Source organism: Phyllostomus discolor, chromosome X (genome assembly GCF_004126475.2).
Source record: "Phyllostomus discolor isolate MPI-MPIP mPhyDis1 chromosome X, mPhyDis1.pri.v3, whole genome shotgun sequence".
NCBI lineage: Eukaryota > Metazoa > Chordata > Mammalia > Chiroptera > Phyllostomidae > Phyllostomus > Phyllostomus discolor.
Window position 1 is genome coordinate 21,819,916 of NC_050198.1, and position 17,070 is coordinate 21,836,985.

A 17,070-nucleotide genomic window follows, 5' to 3' on the forward strand; every position below is an offset into this window, starting at 1 on the left:
GGTTGGAAAGGTCACTGGTTAATACTTGCAACTTCTGCTTCTCTTGTTTAATACTTTTTGGCTCTCTTCTTCCTAAATCTGTGACCTGAAATGTTTAAAACGGCCAAAACTGGCTTCTTGAACAAAGATGGGGAGAGATTAGGGTTGCTTTTTGGAACAGGACTTTTAGTAAGAGCCAAACATTCTTTCTACATTAAAAAGAGGAAAAGGAGCAAGGTGAGAAATAGTAAGACACCTGTTTGACTTTTGTAAACACTGATTTAAAGCCTAGAGCATGCCTTAGGTTCATCTGTGTGACAGATATTACCTACAATGTCCACAACAGCCCATCAACATGCTTCTACAGAATCTTTACATCCTCCTTGTATCCCAAAAGCCAACATAATTTCATTGACCAACAGAGAACTTCAGAAGTGACACTATATGATATCCAAGGCTAAGTCATGAAATGCCATACACTTTTGCCATATTCTTTTAGGATGCTCACTTAATACAGCCACCATACCCGTAAGACAGCCCATGCAGTCCATGGAAAGGCCAATGGGGAGAGGAACTAAGGCTCCCAATGCCAGATGACTTCGCAGTAGACAACCAGCACAAATTTGCCACCCATGTGAGTGAGCCATCTTGAAAATGGTTCCTCTAGCCCCATGTTGAGCTTTGCCAACTGAAAACAGAAAAAGAAACAAGCCCTCTCTGCTGAACCCTACCCAAATTGCATATTTAAACAAAATAAATGTTATTCTGAACAGCTCAGTTTTGAGGCAGTGTGTTATGCAGCAAGAGGTAGCTGATATACTAAGTTTCTTGAGAAAAATGGACTCAGAATTTTTACCAGAACCTTTCTTTGATGGCACAATATATTTCCCCCTTTCTGAAATCTGTAGTCTCAAGTTCTCCCCTGGACCCCCATACCCCTACTTCTTTTGCTACTCAGGCTGGAGCAATAGAAAATGCTTCCTATCTCACCAATGGCAAGAGCTTTCATGTGACTATAAATACTTGTTAACCAATGGATAAGCATAGTGTTCCTCTTATTCACCCAGGCTGGCTTCCTTGGAAACCTGGTTTTCCACTGATTCCTTTGATTTCCCTTTGCAAACAAATTTTATTAGAGAAGAGGTGGAGTCATAGGAACTTTGATTAAACTTAATAAATCTAAGGACTCCTGTGGTCCAATCTTGGAGTAATATCTCTTTTGGCAGCTATAGATCATCAAAAAAAGAAGCTTTTTTGTTTACTCATCTTTCAAAGTACTGTAATAGAAATCCTTTGATAGCCCACAATAACACTTCCTCAAACCCATTCCACCACTCCATCTTCAATTCCTTTGTCCCTCACACAAATGATTTATCAAGCCCCAGAAACCATTTGGATCCTTTTTTCCTCTGTATCCTTTCTCCCCTCTCCTCCCAAAACCTTGTTTAGCCTGTAGGTCAGTAAGGAATAATTTCTACCCATTCTAGAAAGCTGAAAGGGACAAAAAGGATGCATTCTGAGCAGGTAAATATGGGTTTCTTTTTAGCAGATAGAAGCCTTCTGGAAAGAGGTGGGAAGGAAGGTTGCTACCACAAATTTTGATTTGGTCTTAATATATTACAAAGCACCCATGCTGACTAAAAGATAACAGGAAATAAGTAAAGATAAATGTTATATTAATGAAAAATGTGCTTAGAATATACATAAGAATTTGGCTGTTACATTTAATCTTAATATCAGGAAGTCTTCCCATTCTGAGGCACCAAGGAAAACCTGAAGCACATGTCTGGCAACAAATTTGTTAATTAGTCCAAACAAATTTGGAGGGATTAAAGTCCTGCTCTAAATTCAATTATCTTTCACAACTCAATTACCCAATTTTTTCAGTCATCATTTCTGGATCTCTTTTTTCCTGTTAACGTAAACATTCAAGATGAGTAAAGGCAATTTGATGATTTCCTAGTAAGAATTTGGATTCTTGAGGAGGTTTTTTATAATGGGCCATTATTGCATATTTTGAAATACCTAATGGATTTTCTTTTCCTTGCCATTAGTTTGCTATCATCCCTTTTACCCATTATCCAGGCCTCCAGTGGGTCATAATTCTGAATAAGATAAGAAATTAACCAGGTATTTGCGCTAATAGTAGAATCCTTAGTTAACAATAATTACAAGCGCAATAGGAAAAGTAAAATTACTAACATATCTTCTAGTCTTTGAGCACAAAGATATACTAGCTAAAAAAAAAGAAAAAATCAAATCAATCAATCAATCAATCAATCCCTCTTTCCCTGCAGAAAATTCCATTTATTCTTAGTTTCCTGACTATGCCTTCAACCCCTAAGTTCAGTGTTTCTCAAAATGTGGTCAATGGACTAGAAACATCACCACCGCCTGGGCACTTGATAGAAATGAATTCCCTGCCCCTATCCCAGACCTATGGAACAGAAACTCTGGAGTAGGGCCCAGCAATCTGTGTATTAGCAAGCCCTCCAGGGGATTCTGATGCCTGGGAGACTGAGAGAACCACTGCTTTAGAACATGAAAGTGGATCACAATGGTACAATGACCTGAAGGTGAAAGGACCCTGAGCTCAGTTCTGTGTTCTGCTATTAATCTACTGTGTGGCCTTCACTATGCCACAGCACCTCTCTGAACTGCAGTTTTCTCATCCATAAAAGACTTGAGACAGTAATTCTTTTAGGTCCTTACCAGTTCTATGAAGTAACAAAACCATTGCCCTCAAGAGCACTAGCTGAGTACTGTAATATCTTGGCATATGATTCCATTGTTTATGTGAAAATTTTTAAATTTTAGGAAAGGCTAACCCAATATTGTCAAAATGACTAAATGCTTTAAACAGCTAGATCTGTATTTAAAACGTTTCTGTCAAGACCAAGGCATTTGTAAAAGTTGCAGGTGAATGCTCCCTGACAGTTTATCTACCTCAGAATTTATCTTTTCTCTTCCAGGAATATTAATTCATTTGATCAGTCCAGGAATCTTGATGTGCAATTATTTTTTATCTGCCCTAAGAATAGATTTGTAATTCTCCTTCCATTCGGAAGGATATTCTCCCTGTACAAAAGTGACTCAGCAATAGTTAAGATGGTTACTAAGGTGCCAACCTATTGGTAGGATATTTCAATACATGCTTGCAGTAATATTAAAACTTAATTTTGATGACAAATGTTATATAAGATTTATATTCTAAGATGGTACTATGATATTCATTTTGAAAACCTTTCGCTTTTTCCTGCTGATAAATTCAATTTCGTATTTTTTGGTCTTAAGCAAATCTTAAGCTGGGTGCTTTTTGTTGAATTTCAACAAATGATTCATTCCATCCATTTGTCAAAGCTTCAAAATGTGACAAGCAAACTTCTAATGAAATACACTTTCCACATGGAATGAATCCTGACACAAGTAGTTTTGCAATTCGCTTAATCTTTCTATTACTGAGGGAGCAGGGAATGAAAAGTGAGGTTTTTACCTGAAGAGTCACTGATAATAGGTAAACTAAAGAGCTTACATAGTCACAGTGAAAAATGGTTGAGCTCTGAAAGCAAAGAAAAAGAAGAAAATGTATATGGTGTGGGGGGAAAGTCTTTTAACATGGCATTTTGCCTTTAAAAATAAACTTTAAAGGAAGAAATAAGATATTGCTTGCATAACTGTCACAGACCCAGGTAAAGTTAAAGTATCCATCCAGGCCAGTCTTCAGACCAAACCAGTTAATAATGTTTAAGACAGCCATGGCCGGCATGGCTCAGTTGGCTGGCTGTTGTCCCACAAACTGAAAGGTCACAGGTTCAATTTCCAGTCAGGGCACGTGCCTGGATTGCAAGTTCAGACATGGTAGGGGCCTGTTCAAGACACAACCAATCTATGTTTCTCTCTCACATCAATGATTCTGTCTTTTTCTCCCTCTCTTCCCTTCTCTCTAGAATTAATTCTTAGAACAAAATTTAAAAAATAATGTTTAAAACAATATAACATTTGCTTAGCACCATGCTAGGCACTGTGGGATGGCAAAAAACAAATGTGGTAAAGAGGAAAAACAAGTTCAAGGGACCAGGGTCCTTACTAAGCAATCGATTAGGTTACTCTGGACATGTTGCTTCTGGCAAATGGACTCATGAAGGAGAAGGTCCTTTGCAGCTCCTATGCTGCATGATTCCATCATAAGAGTTTGGCACTTTGTTGAGGAGACAGACTTACATGTGAAACAATCAGAAAATCAGATTAGGATGTGAAGGCTCAGCTAGTTTCAGGCCCCCTAGACAGAGTTATCTGGGTGGAAGTTTATGGGCCTGCTAGTTCAGGTAAAACCTCACAGAGGTAAATCAGGAGATTGTTCCTCCTTTGCATGGTATTTCTACCATAGAGAAGGTCCACTCAAGGGCCTGGGTTCTATCTCTTCATTCAATAAATATTCATTGAGCACTTGCCATGTGTCAGACACTGTTGTAGAGGATGCATCATGGTACAAAACAAAGATCTCTGTCCTCAACAAGCTTATATTGTTGCATTGTGTGGAGAAAAGAATTATCATGGTGGGCCTAAGACCACCTTCCTTATAAAGTGCTGCTTGCAATGTTGTTCCTCAGCTGGTATTTGGGAACTTGGATTTCTCGACAACCATTCCCAGGAAAGGAAAGAGGAACTCATTGTTTGCACTGTTTGTGCAAACAATATATTCTGAACACCTGCTTTCCTTCTGGAAGTCTGGAATTTCGATACATGCTGGGCAGAGGCTGCCTATGTGACTAGCCCCCAATAAAAATCCTAGGCCCTGAGTGTCTAATGGGCTTGCCTGGTTGGCAATATTTCAGACATGTTGTCACAACTCATTGCTGTAGGAATTAAGTCAGTCTGTCTGTCTCTTTCTCTCTCTTGTTCACCAAGACAGGACCCTTGGAAGCTTGTGCTGGGTTTTGCCCAGATTTCACTCCAGGTACCTTTTACCTTTGCTGATTTTGCTGTGTGTCCTTTCATAAGCGATTAATTAGGTTGCTCTGGACATGTTGCTTCTGGCAAATGGACTCATGAGGGAAAAGGTTCTTTGTAGCTCCTATGCTACATGATTCCATCATAAAAGGTTGGTACTTTGTTGAGGAGGCAGACTTACAGTGAAGCAATGAGAAAACCAGATTAGGATGTGGAGGCTATGACTATATGCTGGGTCCTTTGAGTTCTTCGATTGAATCTCAATCCTGAGGTAGACTTAGGAACCCTAAAACTCAGGAGGGGGAGGATCAGACAATATGTAATATTATAAATTAGTAAATTATCTAATAAACTATAAGGTAATGGTGTTAAGGAAAAAAGAAAATGTAGAGCAGGGAAGAAGGATGAGGATGTTTTGGTGAAGAGTTGCAACGTATGTCTCACTGAAAAGGACTGATCTGATCAAGGACCTGAAGCAGGTGAAGACATTAACCAAGATGATATGTGAAAGAAGAGTTTTCTAGGCCAAGGGCACAACACATGCCAAGGTCCTAATGTGGAAGTGTATCTGTGTGTCTGAGAAGTACTAAGGAGGCATGTGAGTTTGGAGCAGTGACAACCAGGGGAGACAGGTAGGAAATGAGTCTGGAGAGGTGATGTCAGGAAAATAGGATGCCCATCATATAGGGTTTTGTAGGCCACCATGAGGTTAACAAGAAATGAAAATAAGAGTAGGATAACTAAGATGAAGTCAAGGGTGAGGTGGATATGCAAAAATATGTACACCGTGGACTTTCATAGCTGGTAAATGGGCTGCATATCTGCATTGGTCTGAGGGACAAAATCTCAGGTGTTGAGTCATTATATAGCAGGTCCTCAAATAATGTCATTTCATTATAATGTTCATGAGGTACCACAGGAATTTAACTCTTGTTTATATCAATTAGGCTATGGTAAAACTTGTTTTGTTATATGTTATTTCGTATAAAAGTTCAGAACCTATCAACAACATTAAGTGAGGACTTACTGTATTTCAATCTTAAGGCAGGAATATGTCAAATACAACAACATAACAGCCTAATAATTGGGTTGAATAATCACTATCCATTTTTTGCTTTTCATATGAATAGCAAATTGCAAAAGTATATTACTGAACAGTACCACATTTATTCAGGCCTCACTCTGCAGTTATATACATTTAATGCTTTGCAAGGGCCTTATAAAGGTACAAAGGGATAAATGGCCTATGGCCTATGATACCTATAGGGTAAATAAAGCTGTTTGGGGTTACTTACAGCATCCCTAATGAGAGATGTTGAAGGCAAAGAGGATTCAGAGGTGTGAAATACTCCTCAGAACCTATCCCACCCTTTCTCCAGCACATTCATTGTCCCATACTTCCCAGAAGTTTAGAACCCCAAGAATGGACATACACACATACATCCATGCCCAACACACTACTTTATGATGCCTCTTATATCCCACACAGTGACAGACTGCAAAGCCTGCCACAAAGTCTTTCCCTCTCTGTATCCGCACCCTTGTAATCTCCCTTTGTAGGTCTTTTCATCCAGCGGTGGAATCTAGGTATCTACACTTTGAAATTGCACTAAAGATATCATATGACTTGCTTTAGTCAAAAGAATTCAGTGGAAGGGGTGATGCACCATTCCTGAACCTAAGCCTCACAGGGCCTTGCATGCTTCTATTCCTGCTCTTGGAATTCAGTCACCCCCATCATCCTAACTGAGAGCTAGCTAATTGAAATACATACAGGTGAGGCCATCCCAGACTAGCCCGTTTCAGCTGAACTTGCAGCTAACTGCAGACACATCAGCAAGCCCAGCCAAGATCAATCAAGTCTGGTTCAGGTCAGCAGAACCACCAGGTGGCATGCAGGCTTCTGAGCAATAAAAATGATATATAAGCCACTAAGTTTAGAGGTAGTGTGCTTTGCAGCAATAGATAACTGACACATGTGCCCAAGCTTGAGTGTGTGACTCTCAAAAAGTTCCCTAGATGCCTCATAACAGAAGCACCAAAGTTAAAGTCACTGCAGAATGTCTTACAGTATCTCTTAGCACAATGGCAGATCTGACTACCACATCAAAGCCAGAAGGAGTTGAAAGAAGGCCATTCATTTCACAGATGGCATGCTTAACTTCAGAACAGCCTGGAAACATTCTCTGCTTAAGTACAACAAAGGGCAGATTCTCACGTGGTTCAGGGATGCTGGTCCTTCAGCAAAGTGGGGAACAGCAGGGAGGGCACAGACACCAGAGCAGCTGAGAAAGAACTCAGTACTGGGGTGAAATGTAAGCAGGCTGCCCAGCAGGGAGGCTGGCATCATTTCAATATTACAGCCTCATTTTGTAGAGCTGAGAGAATATTTTCATCTCCCAAGAATAACAGAGCTTCCCACACTACTGTGTGTTTCTTAGTCTGCAACATGCAAATTTAATGTAAAACCTGTTATGTGTTCATGCCCACCAACCTCAATACCTTTTATCATTCTCCTCATCCCCCAACTCTTTGTGTGTGTGTGTGTGTGTGTGTGTGTGTGTGTTTTAACTGCTACACAAGGTATCCCTTCTAATCATTGTGCTCTGAAAAGAAAAGGTCACTATATTTCAAGTACCTTGCAAAGTCATACCAAGAATTGTCACCAGTTGAATAAGCACAGTAAAAGTAGCACAAATTTCCAATGAAAATGTGAAACACAAAATGACATACAAACTCAAATGTAAAAATCACAGTGGCATTCTTCCTTCATTCACCAAAATTTTTGTCACCAAGAGTAGTGGTGAACAAGACAGAACATACTTCTTGCCCTCTGGAGTTTGAGGGCTTGGGTCTGGCCTCAAAGAGCTCTCAGACTTGCCAGAGCTCAGGAACCATGGTGCCAAGTGCTATGGTTCTGTGCCAAGACAATAGAGGGCCAAGTGCTTACAAGTATGTCAATAAGGGCAGAGGAACCAACATAAAGCTAGAGCACAGCAATCCACTTCAGTGTTTACATCTCCCTGGGCCTAATAGTTCAGTTCTTATACTCAGAGGTATACATGAAAAACCCTGAAATTCCTCTTTGCTGTATTTCTGTCACATAATCCCACCAGAACACCACCCATCCTTTTTCCCCCAACACAAGCTATTTTATGCTCTCTTTTGGAAGCAAGAAAGGGGATTTTCTGTAAGAACTAATTTCATTCAAGATAGATCAAAAGAAGCCCACCCTTATCTTTCCACAATTGCCATCTTCTGTCAGACTGTCTATTGGAGTCTGTGAAACACTTCTATTTCCTTTAGATGAATGAAACAAAATTAAAACTTGTCTTTTATCTCACTTTTCTCCTCTAAATTCTAAACTCTGTCCGATACAGAAATCATCATTCCCTTTTGTCCAGTGACTAGGCTACACATAAAAATATATAAACTAATTTGAAACCAGAAAGCACAGAGGATTAAACAAAGCAATCAATCACCTTCACAAATAATACAAAGCTAGGCTGAAAAGCTTGATCTTGACTCTCTACACTATGTTTTTAATCAAAAAAGAGAAACACATCACCTTTTCACCCCAAATTGTATTTTTCTTCATCTTTAAGAGTTAACTCCTAACAACAAAATTATCTTAAGGTTAAATGAAGAAAGGTAAAGAAAGTTCCGCAGTGTCCAAAATCCTAACCTAATACAGGTCTAATTAACTCTAACTGATACAAATGGTCCTCTAAAAATCAACAGCAAATGCATAATAACATCACTGAAAAGATATTTATTATTTAAGGATCAAAGTCCAAAGAACATTATTAAAAGGGATACACCTCCAAGGTTTTCACATTCCATGCTGTTTCATTCTTTATCAAAAGTCTTTATTGACTGGTCCTTATCAAGAACTGAATCTTTTTAAAAAATTTTATTTTAATCATTGTTCAAGTATAGTTTTCTCCCTTTTACTCCCAATCCAGCCAACCCTCCCAACCCTCCCCACTTCCTTCCCATTACCACCCTCCCCCTAGTTTTTGTCCATGTGTCCTTTAAGTTTGTTCCTGTAAACCCTTCCCATTCTCTCCTGAAATTCCCTCTTCTCTCCCCTGTGGTCACTGTCAGCCTGTCCTCTATTTCAGTGTCTTTGGTTATATTTTGCTTGCTTCTTTGTTTTGTTGTTTAGGTTCCTGTTAAAGGTGAGATCATACGGTATTTGTCTTTCCCTGCCTGGCTTGTTTTGCTTAGCATAATGCTTTCCAGCTCCAGTCAAGCTGTTGCAAAGGGTAGGATCTCCTTCTTTCTTTCTGTTGCCTAGAATTCCATTGTGTAAATGTACCATAGTTTTTTGATCCATTCATTTACTGATGGGCATCTAGGTTGCTTCCAGCATCTAGCTATTGTAAATTGTGCTGCTATGAACATTGGGATGCATAGGTTCTTTTGGATTGGTGTCTTAGTATACTTAGGATAGAGTCCAAGCAGTGGAATTGCTGGGTCAAAAGGCAGACCCATTTTTAGTTTTCTGAGGAAGTTCCATACTGCTTTCCATAGTGGTTGTACCAGTCTGCAGTCCCAACAGTGCACTAGGGACCCCTTTTCTCCACAACCTCTCCAACACTTGTTGTTTGTTGCTTTGTTTATGATGGCCATTCTGACTGGTGTGAAGTGGTATCTCATTGTAGTTTTAATTTGCACCTCTCTGTTAGCTAGCGATATTGAACATCGTTTCATGTGTCTTTGGATTTTCTGTATGTCCTCCTTGGAGAAGTGTCTGTTCAAATCCTCTGCCCATTTTTTAATTGGATTCCTTGCAAGAACTGAATCTTGAAGTGTCTCAGGAGGCATTCTAATTATAATTAATAGTACCAGGTTTTCTTTCAAAATCATTAGGGATTCATTAAGCTGGCAACACAGGCTGTTTACTACCTGAACTTTCTACTAAAACTGCAGGGTAAGGGGTACCACCATACTTGTGGCTTTGGAAATTCTGTTGCTAAATTTCCAATCCATGTTGTGTACACAATGTGATATTCATTTACTTTTCCTTTTGATTTTAGGTGTAATTTGTGCCTTCAGAACCCAATGTGTATATGTATCTCACTCAGAGGAATGGAGTTTGGATACTGAAAAGCTGTTTGATTTTTGCTTCTTCCCTCTACCAAACCTTCCCCTGCGATACACTCACTATACTTCCTAGTAATGAATACTGGATTCTGCTAAGATAAAGAGAAAGTTAATCATAGAAGGCACATAAATTTTACTTCTAGTTACTGTAGGCACACAGTTCATTGCCTACCCAATATTCATTTCTACCTTCTTTATTCCTAACAGAATTTCAATACTTTCAAGGTGGCACAGATAAATACAAGCTTTCCTAGTCTCCCTTGTATGGTCTGGTAACTGTTCTGGTCAGCAGACACAAGGAGAAATTTACTGGAGATTTCTTGGACAGCTTTTTCTTTCATGATAAGTTCAGACATGGTACAGTCTTCCCTCTTCCTCCTGCCTTGAACATAGACATGGTATCTAGAGCTTCCACACATTGTACAACTATGAGGTGGAAAAGGCAAAGACGTACATAGACACTGGCCCTGACATCAGCAAGTGATTGGACAAATACCAGTAGCCACCTAATTCCAGACTTATTTATATGTTAGAATGATAACCCACTGTCTAAGCCACTGAAAGTCAGGTTTTCTATCACTTAACAGCTAAAACCATTGGTATGTGATACATTTGGCCAGGAAGGAATGCAGCCTTGACCCTCAGATCTCAGTAGATTTCACTGTCTAAAAGAATTCTTATTAGGTTACTGCATTTTGCCTGCTCCTTGGGAATAGAAGCATGTGAGGGCCTCATAGTGAGAGATGGCAACACTGGGGCTCTAATATCTTTCATCACTCCTGTTTTGCCCAAGACCAAAGCACAATATTTTACTAACTGCACATAAGGATGTGGGAAATGACCACTTTGGGTGACCAGACTAAGCTTCTGGGTGAAGGGCTACACCAGTATCCGACTTGCTAGTATGCAAGAGGGATACTCCCATGAAAGGAGGTGGTTTGAAAGTGTTTAGCATCTTGCCACTTGAAGTGTTGCCCACAGACTAAGAACAATGACATCACCCAGAAGCTTCTAAGAAATGAAGAATCTCAGGCCCTGTCCCAGATCTTTAATAGGTTCTCCAGGTTATTCAGATGCATTAATGTTTGAGAAGCACTGGTTCAGAACTCAAAGAATGTTCCTAGCATGTCATAACACTTGTAATCGGGATATGTTATTTCCACTCCAGCAAATGGCAGGCATTCAGAGGGCTATAAATGTCATCTGCAGATACTGCAAGGATGTACAGCACTTGCCATGGCAGTAAAAAGGAAATTTACTCTGCCTATGGCATCAATAATTAATATATTTGAGTCATCTACAGACAGTGATTTTCCCTTAAAGGGTCATTTATCAAGGTCTCTGAGGTCAATATATGTTCTACAGGATGACAGCAATAGCAGCAGTTAATGTTGGGAACTATGCTGTGGATATGCAATACATATTTTTCATAAAGACACTTTCTCCTAACACCTCAGTGAAGCTATACAAATATTTCAGAAGTATGATATGTAGTCTGGCTTATACCTCTAGAAAGAGTTACCTTGGGTATTTGTGCTGCTTGGTCAGACCTTAGAATGCTGTCAACAGACTGTCCATAGCATTATCAACAAGAACTGGCTGGAAGCTTATTTATACTCAATCATGGCACCAATTCACATAAATTGTAAAATACACATTTTGCTATTCCAGAAGTGTGAACATTTGATCAAATATGATCACATATACCCTGCAACCTACATTGAATGTACCAGTCCTGAAAGTCAGTGGTGTCTGAACAGTATGCCAAGGAGATTAAACAAATACAAATTAAGGGAAGTCATTCTAAATGTATTAAAAGTAAGAGTAATCATTGGAAGAAGGAAATTTCCAAGACAGCAACAGGATAGCCTGGCTATCAAACAAGGCTGGAGATTCTAGGCCATAAGATTTCTGCTTCCAGCAGTATGGTGGTGTAGGGCAGTGGTTCTGAAAGTGTGGTCCCTAAAATAGCAGTATCAGCATCATCTAGGAACTCATTAGAAATGTAAATCTTCACATTCTACACCAGACCTACCATAAGGCCAGCAATCTGTGTTTTAACAAACCTTCCAGATGATTCTGCTGGAGCTAAACTATGAAGACCATTATTATCAATGCTACTCAAACTATCATTCCTGAATGACCTGTTTTTTGTTGTGTTTTTTTTTTTTTAATTTCTAATCCATCATGGACTTCTGTAATACAGCTTACTGACACACTGCCAAGAAAATGAAATTAAAAACACATGAAATGTAACTCCAAATGTTTTTACCCCATGTTTTTTTCCAATGTTTTATTATTAGATTCAACTGATTAAAATTTACTTGAATTAATTGCCAAATGTTTACTCTCAATTACTGTACTTCTCATCCTTTTAGACCACTAACAAATTTACTGAATGGCACAGGCTTGATAATCACATTTTGAGTAGCACCTGTCTAGATACTCAGGAAGGCCTTTTTCTATAACAAAGTGACTATATAATTTTGTTGCTTTGAAGATGCACTTTTTCACATTTTAATATCTGTGAGATTGGAATATATCTCAAAATCACTATCTGCCTAGATGCAGTAGAATTTAGTACACATGGTATGTGCATGTGCATTAAAACCTCCCAGATGGGTGTCAACCACTTGGGAAAAAATGCCAGTAACAAAGTAGAAGACTCTTTTAAGAAATGCTGCATCACTGGTACTTTCTTTTTCCTTTTTTTAATTGTTGCACAATTACAGTTGTCCCTATTACCCCCCATTACTCTACCTTGCCCTATCCATGGGTCCTTTATACATGTTCCTCAATGACCTTTCCTCCCCTTCTTTGCCCTGTTATTCCCCTCCCCCTCCCCTATAGTTACTGTCAGTTTGTTCTTTATCTCAATGTCTCGTTATATTTTGCTCGCTTGTTTCTTTTGTTGATTAGCTTCCACTTATAGGTGAGATCATATGGTATTTGTCTTTTACCACCTGGCATACTTCACTTAGCATAATACTGTCCAGTTCCATCCATGCTGTTGCAAAGGGTAGGAGCTCCTTCTTTATTTCTGCTGCGTAGTATTCCATCGTGTAAATGTACTATAGTTTTTTCATCCAATCATTTACTGATGGGCACTTAGGTAGCTTCCAGTACTTGGCTATCACAAATTGTGCAGCTATGAACATTGGGATGCATAGGTTCTTTGGAACTGGTGTTTCAGGATTCTTAGGGTATACGTCCATCAGTGGTATTGCTGGGTCAAAAGGCAGTTCCATTTTTAGTTTTCTGAGGAAGTTCCATATTGTTCTACACAATGGCTGCACCAGTCTGCATTCCCACCAACAGTGCACTAGGGTTCCCTTTTCTCCACATCCTCACCAGCAGGTGTTGTTTATTGATTTGGTTATGATGGCTATTCTAAGTGGTGTCAAGTGGTATCTCATTGTGGTTTTAATTTGCATCTCTCTGATGGCTAGTGATGCTGAACATCCTTCCATGTGTCTCTGGGACCTCTTTATGTCCTTGGAGAAGTGTCTGTTCAGGTCCTTTGCCCATTTTTTAATTGGATTGTTTGTCTTCCTGGAATGAAGTCATGTGAATTCTTTATATATTTTGGAGATCAAATCCTTGTTTGAGGTATCATTGGCAAATATATCCTCCCATATGGTTGGTTCCCTTTCCATTTTGCTGATGTTTTCTTTAGTTGTGCAGAAACTTTTTAATTTGATGAATCCCATTTGTTTATTCTTTCTTTTATGTCACCAGCACTTTTGATGACACAGAGGATATTTTGTGAAAAATCATGAACATCAGTGACTTGTAGGAGAAAGCTATTCAGGCTGATGGGAGTGTGAATATGAGACAGTTTTGACGATCCTAATGAATTTATTTTGTTTATATACTTTTTTAAGATGTATAGTTAAAATCAATGTTTAAGTAACTCTGAAAGAGCTCTTTTAATAAGCATAAAACCCCAAGTGATAACAAGTATTCTGCCAGCTTGAGTATGTTTTTTCCTCTTTTTTACTGGTATATAAGAAATTCATCTTATAAATGGCAGAATATTATAATTGGTTAAACATTGTATCTATATTATATGAAACTTATTTACCAACACACAGTAGGCCAAATACAGTAAGGGGATAACCTAAATTCTCCTTAAACAAGCAAAACAAAACAAAAAACCTGAGATGAAGTGCAAGGTTGCCCTGAAGGCAAATGTGAATTTCTCTTGCATCAAGTTGGAGACCCAAGAAGAAGGCTAAAGTGGTCCCAGGCTGTCAATGCCCCTGAATTACAGAAATACAAATCTCTGTAGGGAAGCATCCTCAATTTCAATACCTCATATTAAAATAAATCAGCTCTGTACACGTGGTGGAAGATCAAAGACCCAAGGAAACAACTCACTATGGGTGAAGGTATGCAGAAACAACAAACAAGGAAATTAGACCACTAAAGAGTTCCAATATTGAAACTGCCAGATATGGAATGCAAAAAATGTATTAAATGCTCCCCACAAAAGGTAAAAATCACAAAATTTAGTAAGCAATACAGGGTGGGGAAAAGGTAGGTTTACAATTGTTTACATGGAAAATAATGTGACAAATAGTAAATAATACAAGAATAAACTCTGCATTTCACATACTCAGAACTGTAAACCTACTTTTGTCCCACCCTGAATGAAACCATGAGAAAGACTCACCTGGAAATTACAGAAAAGAAAAATAAAATTGATAGATACAAAACTCAATGGGTGGGTTAAACAGCAGGTGGGAAACTGCTCAAGAAAGAACTGGTGAACTGTAAGATAGATCTGAAGAAGCTACTAATAATGCAACACAAAGAAGTGATTAAATAGAAAGGTAAAAAAGAAGATAAGCAATATGAAGTGACACAAAGGTATAATATATCAGGTTGGCCAAAAAAGTCCATTACATTTTTTTTCTGTTAGAAAAAGACACCTCTTTCATTTTCCACCAATAACTTTACTGATTTTGATATTTTGAGTATGGTGGCTATCTCCCACTATTGTCTTCTAGTGGGTAGAAGCCAGGGGTGCTGCTAAACATCCTCCAATGAGGAAGACAGCCCCACAACAAAGAATTATTTGGCCAAAATGTCAACAGTACCAATAAACTTCGCAAACCTCTTTTGACACATTTGATCAATCACAGAACCTTCTTCATACACTGCACAATTTTTTCTGTGTTTCAGTTGTGTTTTTACCTTTCTTGAAATAATAAAGCATAATACACAGAAAATGTTGCATATGTTCTTCCATCTTCAATATTAAAATGGCTGCACAAAAATTCACAATTTTTTTATATAGATTTTACTCATTTATCTTTAGAGAGAGGGGAAGAGAGGGAGAAAGAGGAGAAAAACACCAATGTGTCATTGCCTCTTGTGCACCCCAACCAGGGACCCAGCCCACAACCCAAGCATGTGCCCCTACTGGAAATCCAACCAGTGACCCCGTGGTTCACAAGTGGATCACCCGATCCACTGAGCCACACCAGCCAAGGCTAAAATTCACCAATTTTGGTAAGTTTTTAAAAATGTACATTGATATGACATCTATCACAATACAATCTAACAAAATTATTTCAAATGAAGTTAAAGAAAACTAAATACTACTAGAGCCATTGCACAAAACAACACTAAATGAACTTTTTGGCCAACCCAATATGTTCACTTGGATCCCAGAGGGATACAGAGCAGCAATTCTCTACCTTGGCTACACAATGGATTCACCTGTGCGGCAGTAAAACTATTGATACCTAGGTCACACCTCAGTAGATTCTGATTTAATTGTTATGGAGCATGGCCTCAGCTTCAGAATCTTTTAAAGTTGCCTGGGTAATTATAACATGCAACAAAGGTAGAGAAGGAAGCATTGATATAAAAAAATGGAGATCATAAACTCAGTTTAGGCAGTCTTCTTAGATATGACACCAAAAACACAAAATGACAAAAGAAAGAGCAGATAAATTGGGCTTTATAAAAAGTAAAACTTTTGTGCTTCAAAGAAAATCATCAATACAGTTAAAAGATGATCCATGCAATGGGAGAATATATTGGCAAATTATATTTGTAATAAGGGACTTGTATCCAGAAATATAAAAAAACTATTACAACGCAATAATAAAAAACAAATAACACCCTTAAAAATTAGCAAAGGATCCAAAAAGACATTTTTCCAAAGATGCCCAAATGGCTGATAAGCAATTAAAAAGATGTTCAACATCAGTTAGTCATCAGAAAAAATGCATACCAAAGTCACAATTACATACCACTTCATACTTGCTTAACATGACTATAATCAAAAAGTCTGATAATAACTGTGGCCAGCTGGCTCAGCTGGTTGGAGTGTTTTCCTATACTCTAAATGGCTTTGGGTTTAATCCCTGTTCATGGCATATACCTAGGTTGTGGGTTTGATGCCTGGTCAGTGTGCAAACAGGAGGTGTCCATTCGATGTTTCTCTCTCACATCAATGTGCCTTTCTGTCTCTCTCTTTCTCTCCCCTCCCTCTCTTCCCTTCTCTTTAAAATCAATAAACATATCCTCAGGTGAGGATTTTTTTAAAAAGTCTGATAATAACAAGTGGAGGGTATGTGAAGAAACTGGAACCTTCATGCATTGCTGGTGTCGTGCTGGTGTCGATGGAAAATGGTACAACTGCTGTAGAATAGAGCATGATAGTTTCTGAAAATGTTAAACATAATTATCATATGGCCTAGCAATTCCCTTCCTAGGTATATACCCAAGAGAAATAATAACATATATCCATACAAAAACCTGTAGATGAATGTTCATGGAGGCATTATTCATAATAGCCAATAACTGGAAATGACTCAAATGCCCATCAACTGACGCATGAATAAGTAAAATGTGATATATTCATACAACGGAATATTATTTGGCAATAAAAGTGAATTACGCACTGATACATGCTACAACACAGATAAACTGTGACATTTTGCTAAGAAGTCAGTTGCAGAAGATCACATATTGTATTATATTTATTTGTATGAAATGTCCAGAATAGGCAGGGAA

General features: G+C 38.5%; 1 protein-coding gene across 1 annotated transcript in view; it reads left to right on the forward strand.

Annotated features, from left to right (window-relative positions):
• LANCL3 (LanC like 3) overlaps window positions 1-17,070 on the forward strand; it is a 118,971-nt gene that overhangs the window by 35,195 nt on the left and 66,706 nt on the right. The gene's annotated exons all lie outside the window — the stretch shown is intronic.